General features: G+C 47.8%; 1 protein-coding gene across 2 annotated transcripts in view; it reads right to left on the bottom strand.

The window, feature by feature from the left end:
- CDRT4 (CMT1A duplicated region transcript 4) overlaps positions 1-5,259 on the bottom strand; it is a 23,348-nt gene extending 18,089 nt beyond the window's left edge. For both annotated transcript variants that reach the window (XM_010842983.1, XM_010842982.1), the window contains exon 1: positions 4,829-5,259. The gene's annotated coding sequence lies outside the window, so the exon portion shown is untranslated. The remainder of the gene's footprint in view (positions 1-4,828) is intronic.
- Between the last annotated feature and the right edge of the window lie 11,100 nt (positions 5,260-16,359).

Raw genomic sequence — 16,359 nt, 5'->3', positions numbered from 1 at the left:
CACAGCATCATCTTTTAGGATTTGAAATAGCTCAACTGGAATTCCATCACTTCCACTAGCTTTGTTTGTAGCGATGCTTCCTAAGGCCCACTTGACTTCAGATTCCAGGATGTCTGGCTCTAGGTGGGTGATCACACCATCGTGATTATGTGGGTCATGAAAATCTTTTTTGTATAGTTCTTCTGTGTATTCTTGCCACCTCTTCTTAATATCTTCTGCTTCCATGAGCTCCATACCATTTCTGTCCTTTATTGAGCCCATCTTTGCATGAAATGTTCCCTTGGTATCTCTAATTTTCTTGAAGAGATCTCTAGTCTTTCCCATTCTATTGTTTTTCTCTATTTCTTTGCACTGATCATTGAAGAAGGCTTTCTTATCTCTCCTTCCTATTCTTTGGGACTCTGCTTCAAATGGGTGTATCTTTCCTTTTCTCTTTTGCTTTTTGCTTCTCTTCTTTTCACAGCTACTTGTAAGGCCTCCTCAGACAGCCATTTTGCTTTTTTGCATTTCTTTTTCTTGGGGATGGTCTTGATTCCTGTCTCCTGTACAATGTCACAAACCTCTGTCCATAGTTCTTCGAGCACTCTGTCAGATCTAATCCCTTAAATCTATTTCTCACTTCACTGTGTAATTATAAGGGATTTGATTTAGGTTATACCTGAATGGTCTAGTGGTTTTCCATACTTTCTTAAATTTAAGTCTGAATTTGGCAATAAGGAGTTCATGATCTGAGCCATAGACAGCTTCGGTTTTATTTTTGCTGACTGTATAGAGCTTCTCCATTTTTGGCTGCAAAGAATATAATCAATCTGATTTCTGTATTGACCATCTGGTGATGTCCATGTGTAGAGTCTTCTCTTGTGTTGTTGGAAGAGGGTGTTTGCTATAACCAGTGCGTTCTCTTGGCAAAACTCTATTAGCCTTTGCCCTGCTTCATTCTGCACTCCAAGGCCAAATTTGCCTGTTACTCCAGGTGTTTCTTAACTTCCTACTTTTGCTTTCCAGGCCCCTATAATGAAAAGGACATCTTTTGGGGGTGTTAGTTTAGAAGTCTGAATAAATGGAAAGAAATGCCATGTTCACCGTAAAAATATCAGTTCTCCTACTTTGGGCTGTAGATTCAACGTCACCTCAACCAAGTTGAAAGTGTCTATAGAAACTCACAAGCTGATTGTAAAGTGTATTAATGTAAAGGGGCTTCCCAGGTGGCACTAGTGGTAAAGAACCCACCTGTAAATGCAGGAGCCTCAAGAGATGTAGGTTCAATCTCTCGGCTGGGAAGATCCCGTGGAGAAAGGCATGGCAACCCACTCCAGTATTTTTGTCTGGAGAATCCCATGGACAGAGGAGCCTGGCAGGTTACAGTCTATGGGGTCACAAAGGGTCCATGACTGAAGCAACTCAGCAGACCACATACTAATGTAAAATGTTTTAAGGATGTAAGGATGGTAGGGGCCAGAAAAGGGAGCCAAGAGTGTGGGCAGGAATGGACCAAAACTTGGAAGTGAAAAGAGAGATGAGAGACTGTGGAGCCGAGTCAGGGGGACCCTTACATCCCCCACTGTCAGCACCACTGTAGGGCCACCAGCTGGGGGTGCATCTAGATATGGAGAGGGGATTCTCTTTAGCGTCAGAGAGGAGACTTGGTTTGAAGAAGTTGGGAAGAAGAAAAAAAGGATCAGATGTGGTGGAAAAACCAGTGGGCTACAGAGTCAGGGAGGGTCAGGGTCTCGATGAGCAAGAGTGAAATGATGGTTCCAGGGTGGCTGGAGAACAATACAGGCTGGAGACATCCTGCAGGTGGCCCCTCCAAGAAGCCCTGGCTGACAGCCCATGACTGTGATTAGCTAATTGGCTTCTGTCTCTCTGCGACCAAAAGTCAAGAGTCTAAAAACCAGAACAAAGTCATTCTCTGGCATGTTCCTAAAAACTTGAAGAATTACAACGGTGAAATAAACATTTGTTAGAAATAAACAATGAAAAATGAAAACCAAAACGGGCCAAGTATTTCCCAGGCTGCTGGCCTGACCTGCTGCACATTCCTGATGCCTAACCTAGACCAGACACTCGCTTGTTGTTGTTCAGTCGCTCAGTCAAGTCTGACTGTGACCCTGTGGACTGCAGTGCGTCAGGCCTCCCTGTCCTTCAGAATCTCCCAGAGCTTGCTCAAATTCATCATTGAGTCAGTGATGCCATCCAACCATCTCATCCTCTATTGCCCCCTTCTCCTCTTGCCCTCAGTCTTTCCCAGCATCAGGGTCTTTTCCAATGAGTTGGCTTTTCACATCAGGTGGCCAAAATATTGGAGCTTCAGCTTCAGCATCAGTCCTTCCAAAGACTATTCAGAGTTGATTTCCTTTAGGATGAACTTGTTTGATCTCCTTGCAGTCCCAGGGACTCTCAAGAGTCTTCTCGTGAGCATTCCTCACAGCAACTTGGCAAACTTTTCCTTCCTTTCTGTTGATTTCTGGGCATTTTCCCTGCAGCACCAGCCTCCATGAGCTGAGGAAGCAACTTCCCATCTTCTCTCTGCAGCAGACTGCCCACCATGCAGTTTACCAGGTGCCATCAGACCTGACACTGACCCATCCGGCTGGAAATGCCCTGTTATCAGCCCCCTCCTCAGAGCCTGACTTCCCGCACACCTGTCTGTCCCATCACCAGAGACCTGGTGGCCTGAGGAAAACGGGAACTGGGAGAAGAAGGTCCTGAGGTCCTGGAGAAAAAACAGGGGTCAGTAGTTGGTGGGAAAGTCAGAACTGGCACATGGACTGGCTGAGGTCTGGACAGTGAAGGGCCACGCCAGGAGTGGGCAAAATGATAGGAGGTCAAGCAAGCAACAGAGTCAGGGTTGCCAGAGGGGCTGGGAACCCAGTGCTCTACACTCGCCCAGAGTGCGAACACGGGTCAGAGGGCACTGGGTTCCTGTCCTAGTTCTGTTTTTTGCCAGCTGTGTGACTTTGGGCAAATTACCAACCTCACTTGGCCTCATTTTTCTCTAGTGAAGAGAGGGTGGGGTGGGGGTGGGGCAGGGGTGAGGGTAAGGGTGGCAGAGAAGTGAAGACCCATGCGCCAGGCAAGCCCTCAGGCGCGGGAGACTGATACGTCTTTGTCCCAGGAGATGCTGAGCCTGTTAAAGGCAGAGACCAGCTCCCGGCCTGGGCATGGTGTTTGGCATCCTCTCTCTGCGCCCTTTGCTGGTCAGCGCCCACTGGGGACATCGACAGCATGGATGCTGGGGGTGTGAGCAATCTGGGCGCATGGCAACTGGCCCGAGACAGACCGCAGCAGTGCTGACGTCCACTGTCCACGCTCGGCCCCTTCCGCCCACCCCGCCCATTGGCCTCACTCCTCGCCCCCATCACCAGCATTTTCCAAATGTCCCTCCCTCTCTGCTTCAAACGTTCCCAAGTCTCCCCTCCTCTAGAAAATTCTTCCCTTGACCCCAAGCTTCTCTGACTTCTATTTTCCTCCTTCTTCTGCCAAAACTCCCCAGGGAGTGGCCTGTACCAGCTGCTATTCCTTCCTCACTCCCCCAGGCCCAGCTGCCTGGCGCCCATCCACCAAGCCCCACGGCCCCACTGACAGGCTGACGGGGAAGGACAGGGGGCACGGCCATGGAGGGGCTCGAAAGTGCAGGGGTTGGGCCCATGTGTGCACACACACACATATACACCGACGCACACAGAAACACATATGCACATAGGAACACAGATATACACAAATGCACACGAACATGTACACACAGGCACACACACAGAAATACAGACATGCACACCCAGACATACACCGACACACACAAATACGTAGAGGCAACAGATGCACACACAGACACGAATACATACACCCATGCACGTGTGCATGCTCAACCATGTCCATGGGCGACTGGAGTCCACCAGACACACACAAGTACATAGAGACAACAGAAATGCACACACAGACATAAATACATGTGCACGCTCAGTCATGTCTGATTCTTGTGACCCCATGGACTATAGTCCACCAGGCTCTTCTGTCCATGGAATTCTCCAGGCAAGAATACTGGAGCGGGTTGCCATTTCCTCTTCCAGGGAATTTCCCCAACCCAGAGATCAAACTCACATCTCCTGAGTCTCCTGTATTGGCAGGTGGATTCTTTACCACTGAGCCACCTGGGAAGCCCCCAACACACACACAAGCACATATACACACATGCCCACACAGACACAAAGACACACACACACTAACCCATTCCAATACAACAACCGAGGGCCCCCTGCTCTGACTAGGGGAGGAGGAGGGATCCCAGGGCTCCAGACCCCTCATGGCAGCACCAGGAGGGCAAAGAGAAGACACCGGAATGGCTGTCCTGCATTCCAACCCAGGCCATGTGGGCCTGACCATTCATTACTAGGGAGGAAGCGTCCCTGTACCCTGCACAGGTCCCAGCTGGGAGCACTCAGAAAACACCCCGAACTAACTCAGCTGAAAAGGAAGGAGGGAAGTGCTGGTTGGAGGCCTGAAGGAAGACTGTGACCTTGGAACGCAGCAGGTGAAGTGGACAGGACCAGCTCCCTGACCCTAGGCTGGCCAGTGACCCTCTCCCGGACATGGGGCAGTCTGAACTGAACCCAGGACTCTGGCCCCCTCATCCTTGCCCCTCCCTTCCTGCTTCTCCCACAGCAGCTCCTCACACCTCGAGCACATGCAAAACCGAAGCTGCTGGCACAGACGGTAGCCTCTGGGGGCCCGGGTTTGAACCCAGCCCCACCTCCCTCTTCCCCTCCCCCATCCACACTGTGTCCATGCTGATCAGAAAGCTTATGGACTGCTGTGTTTACGTACTCACCCTTTTTCCTCCTGTTCTTTATTATTCTTCAATAAGCAACTGGAATATTCATCATCACTTTTTCTAAAACCTGCTGTCTGTGTGGCTGTCACGACCTTCTCCCCTCCGGGTTCCTATAGGTCCTTAACCGTCAAGGCCTCCCCCAATCCCGGTGTAGCATGTCCTGGGTGCTGAGCTCCTGGTGGGTGGGGAGGGAACGTGATAGGAGCCCCGTCCCCCACCCCTAGGGAGGAAACGGGTGTATTTCGTGTGTTTGTTTTGGTTTCTTAGACTTGTTGCCCTGGCTGCCTTGTGGAGTCACCTGACCATTTTAAAAGACAGGCCTAAGTTCCTGCAAAGTTAATCCAGACCTCAGTAGAGTTAGAGTCCAGGGGTGGATGGCATGGAAGGAGGAAGACCGAGGCTCCGACGTCCAGCAAAAGGGCTCCTGCTACTGTGACAGGCTGGCCTTTCTCCACATTCATCCCTGACTGTTCTCTCTGGAACATCTGGTGCTCCAAGGCAAGACAGGACCTACCCCCAAGTTACCTGAGAGGTTTCTGTGCTTCTCCATGCTACCTTCAGGAGCCTGGTGACTCTCCCTCCCGGGGCTTATTTTCGCCCCCAAATGTCCCCGTGTCCTTGACTCTACTTCCCCGTTGGTCCTCTACTCATGGCCGCCAGCCATCCTCTCTCCACTGCCCCAGGTGGTCCAGGAGCCTGCGGCCAGAGTAAATGGGCATTGTGATGTCAGCAGGTGTTATGGTCACCACCCTGAACAGAAGAGGAGCAGAAGAGGCTCCTGCCCTCTTCTCTTCATCTCCCTGGAGCTCAGCCTGCTGCAGGGTGCTGTCCTCAAACCCTGGTATGGGATCCCCCGACCCCTGGCCCGGTCATAAACACCCACTGGGTCCTGGGCCTTAGCCCAGGTAGCAGGGGGGTTCTCTGCCCCAGAGAGGCAAATAAACCCCTATTCAGTGGTCACCTGGAAGGTCTATTGAGACCCAGATTGCCAGACCCCACCCCAGAGTTTCTGATTCAGTAGATCTGGAACTCACCTGTCCATATTTCTGGACATTTGGGGGCTCTGAGAATCTGCCCTCTCTCCTGGCGGGTGTAGAAAGACAAGACTGTGGACACTTGTGTGATATTTGGGGGCTCTGAGAACATTCCGTCTTCTCCTTGGGAGTCTAGGGAGACTGTGGACACTTGTGTGCAAAGGCCTGGGGTGGCAGCTGGTTTGCAGCATGGAGGGTGGGCAGGTGAGCACAGATTCACAAGAACCTCCAAAGAATCAGCCCGTAAAGCCTTCTGCAGCTTAAGGTGGCTCTTGGAGCCCCTCACAGGCCTAGCACTGCAGGTAACAGGGACCAGGCCCTTGGACCAACCAGCTAAGGAGCCTTTTGGGAGTGACCTCAGCCCCACCGCCTGCCAGCACACAGGGGGCCATGATGCTAGTCACGCTGTGTCTGTGTTGTTTGTGGCGAGGCTGCAAGCCCCACAGAGAAAACCTACAGCCTGAGTTCTGTTCCTCCCACTGGGCCTGCCTGGCCTCTGATTGTCCCCTCTTAGAGAGGTGCATTTTTCCCTCCTCTGTGGGCAGAAAATTCCCCGAGAGTCAGCATGCTGTGCCTCTGCAGTCACCCACCCACTGCCATCACCTCAAGAGGGACCCCTAAAGGAACGTGCAGGGCGAGCCATGGGCCTCCCAGTGCCCCAAGGCTTCCAGCGTCCCCCCATGGGGGAGGGCCAGCCTCATCCCTGGCTACCCTGTGATCGCCCTGCAGCACGTGCTCAGCCCCACCCTCCCTCCACCGGGAGCACAATGAGTTAGGACACCCAGGGGTCAAGCGCCGGCTCTGGGTACATTCCCCCTGTGCCAGGGACTGTCCTCAACTCACCAGGCCCTCCCCGATCCACCGTTCAAAATCTTCTCCACATGCTAACAGGCAGGTTTCACTACTTCAATCCCCATTTTACAAGTGAACACAATGAGGCACAGAGATGGTAAGTGAGTTGTCCATTGACACACAGTCTATAAGAATCAACTCCAGAACATACATGGATAAAGGCTATGTGATGGTCCTAAAAGACAGTATATGCTGATTCCATTTATCTGAAACATCCAGAATAGATAAATCCATAAAGACAGAAAGTGCTGTGTACAGTGCTCCAGACCAGGCAAGCCTGCAGGAATTTCTTTTCTCTTTGAAACACTACATAATTTATTTCACAAGAGATCCACATACCTAATTCCACCTCTTACTGTATGTAGTCACTCAGTCGTATCTGACTCTTTGCGACCCCATGGACTGTAGCTTCTGTTCATGAAATTCTCCAGGCAAGAATATTGGAGTGGGTGGCCATTCCCTTCACCAGGAGATCTTCCCAACCCAGGGATCAAACCCAGGTGTCCCGCTTTGTAGGCAGTCTTTGGGTGTCTATTAATAGGAGCTCCCGCTGCTCCCAGGTGAAACTCTGGAGCTACAGCGGGTGCAGGTGGAGGGGACAGAGGAGAGATGGGGAGGGAGCCGAGTCCACAGCAGGAGTCCTGCAGCCCTGACAGCAAGGGACTCTGGCCAACCTGACGTCAGCTGTGGACCCTGAGTGACCCATCAACTACAGACACCCACCATCCAACAGCCCCCCACAGTCGAGCAGGAGAGACTCAAAAACCTCATGATGGGTTGGGGGCATGAAAGCAAAATCTTACCCTGGAGAAACCAAGTGGAAATTTGCGGGGGGCTTGCTTCCTTTTGAGCTGAGCCAATGAGGCTCCAAAATGCTCCCTATTCCCAGCTCCATCAGGTGTGTTCATGCTGGGCCCTGCACCCAAAAAGCCCTCTTCTGTACATGCAAAACCTCTCATTCTTCAAGGCTCACTTCACCTCCACGAGGCCTGTCATGCCACCAGGCAGAGCCCCTAATTCCCCCTTGGAGGTTCCCGATGTGCCACGCATACGTGTCTCATGGTAACAGCATCACTTCTTCACATGCATGTTTACCCCCAGTGGGTCAATGGCTTCTTCCTCTTTTTTTTTTTTGGCCATTATGTATTCATTGGTCTTGGAGAAGGAAATAGCAATCCATTCCAGTATTCTTGCCTGGAGAATTCCATGGACAGAGGACCCTGGAGAGCTACAGTCCATGGGGTCGCAAAGAGTCAGATATAACTGAGCGACTAACACACACACATATTCATTGGTATATTAGATTTGAGCAATTCCCTCCTAATAGTTACAGAAGTGTGTAAATAAAAATAAATTGCACATAAACAAAAAAATATAAAGACATGAAAACAATATTGTAAATATCATCAAAGTGTTTACTACACAATAATATTTATCAGAGATGTTAATTTTGCCTTTATCTTTCTAATGAACTTTTATTGGAGTATAGTTGCTTTATAATGTTGCATAGGAAACTCTTCTCAATGCTCTGTGGTGACCTAAATGGGAAAGAAATCCAAAAAAGAAGAGGCATATGTGTACATATGGCTGACTCACTTTGCTATAAGGTAGAAATGGTCTGGCTTCTTGAGGGTAGCAGCTGTGTTTTAGTTGGCGGCTGCATCTGAGCCATAAAAGGCTGGCGATGTACCTGGCACACCTCCTGCTGTACATTACTGAACTACTATTTCTTAGAACCCTGGAGAAGGAAATGACAACCCACTACAGTATTCTTGCCTGGAAAATCCCACGGACAGAGAAACCTAGCGGGCTATATTCACAGGGTCACAAAGAGTCAGACATGACTAAATGACTGAGCTCATTTTTTGGAAATCCTATAATTAATTTAGCATACTGCAATTGTATTGTACTGGGATTTAAGTATATTGAAAAGCATTACCTTTTTAAGATTAATGTATGTATTTTAATTGGAGGCTAATTACTTTTCCAGTGGTCATGTATGGATTTGAGAGTTGGACTATAAAGAAAGCTTTGTGCAGAAGAATTGATGCTTTTGAACTGTGGTGTTGGAGAAGACTCTTGAGAGTCCCTTGGACTGCAAGGAGATCCAACCAGTCCATCCTAAAGGAGATCAGTCCTGGGTGTTCATTGGAAGGACTGATGTTGAAGCTGAAACTCCAATACTTTGGCCACCTGATGCGAAGAGATGACTCATTGGAAAAGACCCTGATGCTGGGAAAGACTGAGGGCAGGAGGAGAAGGGGACAACAGAGGATGAGATGGTAGATGGCATCACTGACTCAATGGACATGGGTTTGGGTGAACTCCCGGAGTTGGTGATGGACAGGGAGGCCTGGCGTGCTGCAGTTCATGGGGTCGCAAAGAGTCGGACACGACTGAGTGACTGAACTGAACTGAACTGAATTACTTTACAATATTGTGGTGGTTTTTGCCATGTATTTACATGAATCAGCCATGGGTGTACATGTGTTCCCCATCCTGACCCTCCCTCCCACCTCCCTCCCCATCCCATCCCTCTGGGTAGTCTCAGTGCACCAGCTTTGAGTGCCCTGTTTCATGCATCAAACTTGGACTGGCAATCTATTTCACGTATGGTAATATACATGTTCCAATGCTATTCTCTTAAATCATCCCACCCTCACCTTCTCTTACAGAGTCCCAAAGTCTGTTCTTTATACAACCTTGTCTCTTTTGCTATCTTGCATATAGGGTCGTTGTTACCATCTTTCTAAATTCCATATATATGCATTAATATACTGTACTGGTGTTTTTCTTTCTGACTTACTTCACTCTGTATAATAGGCTCCAGTTTCATCCACCTCATTAGAACTCAAATGCATTCCTTTTAACAGCTGAGTAATATTCCATTGTGTATATGTACCACAGTTTTCTTATTCGTCTGTCGATGGACATCTAGGTTGCTTCCATATCCTAGATATTGTAAACAGTGCTGTGATGAACATTGGGGTACACGTGTCTCTTTCAATTCTGGTTTCCTTGGTGTGTATGCCCAGCAGTGGGATTGCTGGGTTGTATGGCAGTTCTATTTCCATTTTTTTAAGGAAATACACTGTTCTCCACAGTGGCTGTACTAGTTTGCATTCCCACCAACAGTGTAAGAGGGTTTCCTTTTATCTACACCCTCTTCAGTATTTATTGTTTGCAGAGTTTTTGATGACAGCCATTCTGACCAGCATGAGATGGTACCTTATTGTAGTTTTGATTTGCATCTCTCTGATAATGAGTGATGTTGAGCATCTTTTCTTGTGTTTGTTAGCCATCTGTATGTCTTCTTTGGAGAAATGTCTGTTCAATTCTTTGGCCCATTTTTTGCTTGGGTTGTTTATTTTTCTGGTATTGAGCTGCATGTTGCAGCTGCTGCTAAGTCACTTCAGTCATATTCGACTCTGTGTGACCCCATAGATGGCAGCCCACCAGTCTCCTCTGTCTCTGGGATTCTCCAGGCAAGAACACTGGAGTGGGTTGCCATTTCCTGTTCCATGAGCTGCATGAGCTGCTTCTATATTTTTGAGATTAATTCTTCGTCAGTTGCTTTGTTTTCTATTATTTTCTCCCATTCTGAAGGCTGTCTTTTCACCTTGCTTATAGTTTCCTTCATTGTGCAAAAGCCTTTAAGTTTAATTAGGTCCTATTTGTTTATTTTTGCTTTTATTTCCATTACTCTGGGAGGTGGGTCCTTTTTAAATACATTTTTTCATTTTTATTTCATTGGAGTTGCTAAAACTAAAAAGCAATGCTTTTTATTGCTTAAAGCTATAAAGCAAAGTGACTCAGCTATACGTGTACGTATATCCCCTCTGTTTTGGATACCATTCAGTTTAGGTCACCAGAGAGCACTGAGTAGAGCTCCCTGTGCCTTATAGTAGGTTCTCACTATTTTATACACAGTAGTGTATATGCATCAATCCCAATCTCCCAATTTATCCCACCCCTACTTTCCCCCTTGATATTCATATGTTGGTTCCCCACATCTGTGTCTTTATTTCTGTTTTGCAAATACGATCATCTATACCATTTTTCTAGATTCCACATATATGCATTAATGTACAGTGCTTTTTTTCTCTTTCTGACCCACTTCACCCTGTATGTATGCGTGTGTTTGTGTTGTCCCTTCAGTCATATTCACCCCTTTGCGACCCTGTGGACTGTAGCCCACCAGGCTCTTCTGTCCATGGAATTCTCCAGGCAAGAATGCTGGAGTTGAGTTGCCATGCCCCCTCCCCCAGGGGATCTTCCCCACCCGGGGATCAAACCCACATCTCTTAAGTCTCTTGCACGGGCAGGTTCTTTACCACTAGCGCCACCTGGGAGGCCCTCTGTATAAGGACTGTATTTTCTAGCATGATTTCCTGTTTAAACACACTGGCGGTACAGAGTTCCCATACACCCCCAGCCCCCACATATGCACAGCTTCCGTATAATCAGCATCACCCATGGTGATCACTGACACCATGGGTGAGACATGCTTCACCCAGGATGAATCTACACTGAAACATCAGAATCCCCAAAGTCCATAGTTTACCTTAAGGTTCGTTCTTGACACTGCACATTCCATGGGTTTGGACAAATGTATAGAGGACCCGTGTCCATCATTACAGTATCATAGAGAATGTTTTCACTGCCCTAAAAATACTCTATATATTCACCTCACTTCCCAAGCCCTTGGAAACCTCTGATCTTTTCCTTGTATCCATAATTTTGCCTTTTCCAGAGTGTCCTATAGTTGGAATCATACAGTATGAAGCCTTTTCATGTTGGCTTCTTTCACTTAGTAATAGGCACTTAACATTCCTCTGTATCCTTTCACGACTTGATAGATTATTTCTTGTTAGCACTGAATAGTATTCCATTGTCTGGATGGACCACAGTTTTCCCATCCATCTACTGAAGGACATCTTGGTTGCTTCCAGGTTTTGGCAATTATGAATAAAGGTGCTGTAAATGACCGTGTGCAGCTTTTTATGTGAATGAAGATCTAAGTTCATTGGGATAAATACCAAGGAGCACAATGGCTGGAGGATGAGATGGTTGGATGGCATCACTGACTCAATGGACATGAGCCTGAGCAAACTCTGGGAGTTGGTGATGGACAGGGAAGCCTGGTGTGCTGTAGTCCATGGGGTTGCAAAGACTCAGACACAACTTAGCAACTGAACAACGATGTCACAGCAAAAGCGTTCCATTCTGTAAGAAACTACCAAATATCTTCCAAAGAGGCTGGACCACTTTGCATCCCCACCAGCAACCAACGAGAGTTCCCTTGGCTCCACATCTTCCCCAGCCCCTGTGGTCTGTGTTCTGGATTTTGGCCATTCTAATGTGTGTTTTAATTCACAATTCCCCTGGATGACATACCATGCAAAGCATAAAATCTTTACTTTTTCCACATAAACATGAAAATTCTCAGAATGAATCTAGAAACTTGCTTTCTCATTTCTGCTTTTTATAAGTCCAGGAACCTGGAAGTGGCCTGTGGCTCTCCTGACCTCCAATGGACCTTGTACCCACATCAAAGTCCATGCAGGAGATGTTCAGGAAATAAATGCTGATCATGGGCTACTTTATTGCAAACTTGCGTGAGCTGGACCAACACCAGAGGGTGGTGGCTTTTCATAGGAAGACAAACTTGATATTATTGATTTGCCTTATGGAACTTGATTTGCTTCATGAAACATTAAGTGTGTAAAGCTCTCAGCTGCAAGAGATGAGCTAAGGGCTGAATCGTGTCCCTCCCCACCCCTCTAGAAAATGCTGAAGTTCTAAGCCCTAGTACCAGTGTATGTGACATCATTTGCAAATACGGTCTTTACAGAGGTAGTCAAGCTAGAATTAGGTCATTAGGGTGGGCCCAAATGCAAAGTGCCTGGATCTTTAAGCCAACCAGTTTGAGGCACTTTGTTATGACAACTCTAGAAAACTAATACAGATGGACACTAGCGGAAGCAGAAAAAGCAATGTCATCAGAACTCAGTGATTCTCAGTTTCTCTAAGCTCTGCCAGCCTCAGTCTGGGCTCCACTCCCAGGCAAGCGGTGGCTACATGGTGGCCCCAACAGCGACAGCCTTCCCATTTCACATCCTCTGCGGGGAGAGCTTCTCCTCCTAGGAAATCCAACAGTAGACCTGGGATCCAATCTTAGCAGCTTGAGTCTTAGGGGTAAGATTAGCCTTCTCCCTTAGGACTTTTCTTGTGGCCCAGTTATTAAATACCTGAGCTTAAGAACCCACAAGAGGCACAGGTTCAATCCCTGGTTAGGGAACTAAGACCCCACATGTCATGTGGTTCAGCCAACAACAACAACAAAAAGATTAGTCTCTTTCCACACCCTAGAGTCTGAAAGTGAGAGGATTTTTCCTCATGGAAAACTAGGGTTCTCATCCCAAGTGGCAGTGGCGGGGTTGGGGTGGGGGCGCATAGATGCTGAGTGCTAGACAGGTAAAACACAGGAAGGTGTCTAGAGCATATTTTTTTAGTTTATTTTTGGCTACACCAGGTCTTAGTTGCAGCACTTGGACTCTTCATTGCAGTGTGCTGGCTTCTCTCTAGCTCTGGCATGTGGGTCTAGTTGCCCTGCAGCATGTGGGATCTTAGTTCTGCAACCTGGGATCGAACCCAGGGCCCCTGCATCGCAAGGTGGATTCTTCACCACTGGACACCAGAGAGGTCCCTGGAGCACATAGTAACATGCATCCATTCACTCAACAGTCTTTCTTGAGTGCAAGGTGTTATTCTATGTCCTTAAGGTGTGTCAGTGAGCAAAGTGGACAAAGATCCTGGCCCTCCTGGAGCTTACACTCTCGTAAGAGGGAGAGTAAGTCATCAAAGGCCAAGGAAATCACTGTGGCAAATTCGGAGCCAGTCATCCATCCTGTGGGCTCTGAGTGTTTGCTGAATGAATAAACGAAGGGAAATGAGGACAAGTGACTCTGCCAAGTGAATGCTGGCTATGTCTGAAGGCCCACAGAGACGGGGTTATAAGGTTCCCACAAGCTAAGTGGGAGGGGACTTCTGTCCACAAACAGGCAGGTCAGAGATGAAAATGCTTAACTTCACCCAAACTGGAGAACCCAATGCCTGGTGCTATGGCGTTCTGTGACAGACACATGGAAACATGATCAAAGTGAACACAAACACACACACACAATGAAAAGCCGTGTTACAATGGTCCTTTTACAGCATTAAAACAGGATGCTTCTGAAACACTATTTTTCTGTTCTTTCGGGGAACCCTTGCCAGGCCTCCCCCATGTGAAGAGAACTGTGCTTCTGAGGGGAAAAAAGAAGAGCGTGAAGTCACCCTGTTTTGCAATCAGGGTTCTTCAACAGCCAAACGTGTTTAAATACAAAACACTCCCTCCCTAATGAGATCACGGAGGGAGTGAGAACTGGCAGCTGGGTCGGTGAGCTTTCAGAAAAAGCAGAACTCTAAAATAACGGCCCCCCCACACGCAGCTCCTGCTGAAATTCTGAACCACTGAACCAGGTCCTGCTCCCTGAGAGAAGGACACAGTCTCTTTGTTTGCTTTAAGCCAAGGGCAAATGGTGCCACTGGCGACAGCTTTAGTGGAATCCACCACCTTTCAAACTGTCCGTGGCATTTTACTCATTTATGTATTTGCTCATCAACAGCTTTTTCTGAGCACTGTGTTCCAGCATGATGAGCAAAAACAGACCCAGTCTACCCCCACAGAGCTTACGACCTACCCTGACTTACAGTTTGTACAGCCTATAGATTCACACCAACCCATCACAAGAAAACATACAATCTCAAGTTGCATGGGGCATAAATGTGGAGATGTGAACCAATCAAAGGTGTCAGAGAAGATGGCTCTGAAGAAGTGATAACTCTACTGAAATGCAAAGGACGGAGTGGAAGATCCATGATGACAAGAAAGGAGAAGCAGTCATTCCAGGATAAGGAACAAAATGTCCAAAGTTAGTAGTGAAAACGAGGGGCCCTCAGTCTGCCTGAAACACACACGAGGGTGTGGGGGTAAATGAACTGGAAAAGCAGGGAAGAGCAGACGTTGGAGAGAAGCCACATGAAGAAGCTTTGTCTCCCTCCTAAGAGTGACAGGAGGGCGTCAAAGAGGGACGCGTACGCTCAGATCTGTGTTTTGAAGCAGTGATGGATGCAAAAAGGGAAAGACTGCAGGGAGTCAAGATGGAAGCAGGCAGAACTTGAAGAGGCTCTCGAAGTTTTCTACAATGAATATGCATTACTTATGCAGTCAGGGGAAATGTTATATAAGGGGGAAAAGAATCCTGCCACTGCCTTCCACGGTTCATAGGATGAAATCTCCAGCTCCTCAGGAGATCCTGGTTTTTCTAAAAGGCCACTTGAGGCTGGGATGTGTCTGCATGGCTCTGGTTTCCCCAAGATAAAAGTAGATGTTTTCTGGGACTTTGCTGGTGGTCCAGTGGTTAAGAATCCACCTTGCAATACAGTGGACGTGGGTTTAATCCCTAGTCAGGGAACTAAGATCCCACCCACATGCCTCGGAGCAACTAAGCCTGTCCACCACAACCAGAGAGTCCGTGAGCCTCAACGCAAGATCCCGCATGACATAACAAAGATCCCAAGTGTTGCAAATAAGATTCAATCCAGCTAAATTTTTTTTTTAAAGAAACTAAGAAGTCTGAACATGGAAGAATTGATGCCTTTGAACGATGGTGCTGGAGAAGACTCTTGAGAGTCCCTTGGACTGCAAAGAGATCAAATCAGTAAGTCCTAAAGGAAATCAACCTGTTGCTGAAGCTCCAATACTTTGGCCACCTGATGTGAAGAACCGACTCATTGGAAAAGACCCTGATGCTGGAAACGACTGAAGGCAGGAGGAGTGACGGAGGATGAGATGGTTGGATGGCATCAGCGACTCAATGGACATGAGTTTGAGCAAACTCTAGGACACAGTGAAGGACAGGAAAGCCTGGAGCGCTGCAATCCATGGGGTCGCAAAGAGTCAAACAGGACCTAGTGACTGAACAAAGACCACAGTTATACAAAGTTTGAATAAAACAAAACAGCCAAGAATTATTTTTTTAAAGTAAATGCAAAACCAATACAATATTATCAAGTAAAAAGATAATAAGAATAATAATAAAATAAAGTAAATGTTTTCTGAAACAATAAAGGGAGGCTCCTTTGCTTATAAACAGTTAAACAGGTTGTGTCGCCTTTCGTTTGTTTTGCCAAGAGGCTTCCATTCACTTCCGTGTGTGGTGGAACTTGTGACCATGTGCCTCTTTGGTGGGGGGAGGGGAGGTGGTGGCTGGCCTCCAAGGATGAGTTCCAAGGAACAAGCCTTAGAGGCACCACCCTAGGCGAGGCAAGCAGGGCTTCTGCCATCCAGAAGCATCTCATGGTCTCTCAGGAGGATGCTGTGGGAACCCTGATGACGGTACACAACTGTCTCATGCTCCGTGGTCTCCACCACCATCAATAAGAAAACTCAGATGGGATTTTCACCCCCTTCTCTCTAGCCCCTTCCAGGATGGACTTTGAAGAGGGGTGCAGTCATCCTTTACCTGGTGGGACACAGGTGGTCGGGTTGGAGAGCTGGGCTATGACTTGCACCCACCCTACACTGCCTCCCTCTGG

Source organism: Bison bison, unplaced genomic scaffold (genome assembly GCF_000754665.1).
Source record: "Bison bison bison isolate TAMUID 2011002044 unplaced genomic scaffold, Bison_UMD1.0 scf7180017864180, whole genome shotgun sequence".
NCBI classification, from domain to species: domain Eukaryota; kingdom Metazoa; phylum Chordata; class Mammalia; order Artiodactyla; family Bovidae; genus Bison; species Bison bison.
Note: the sequence above shows the minus strand (reverse complement) of the source record. Positions and strands in the feature narration are given on the sequence as shown.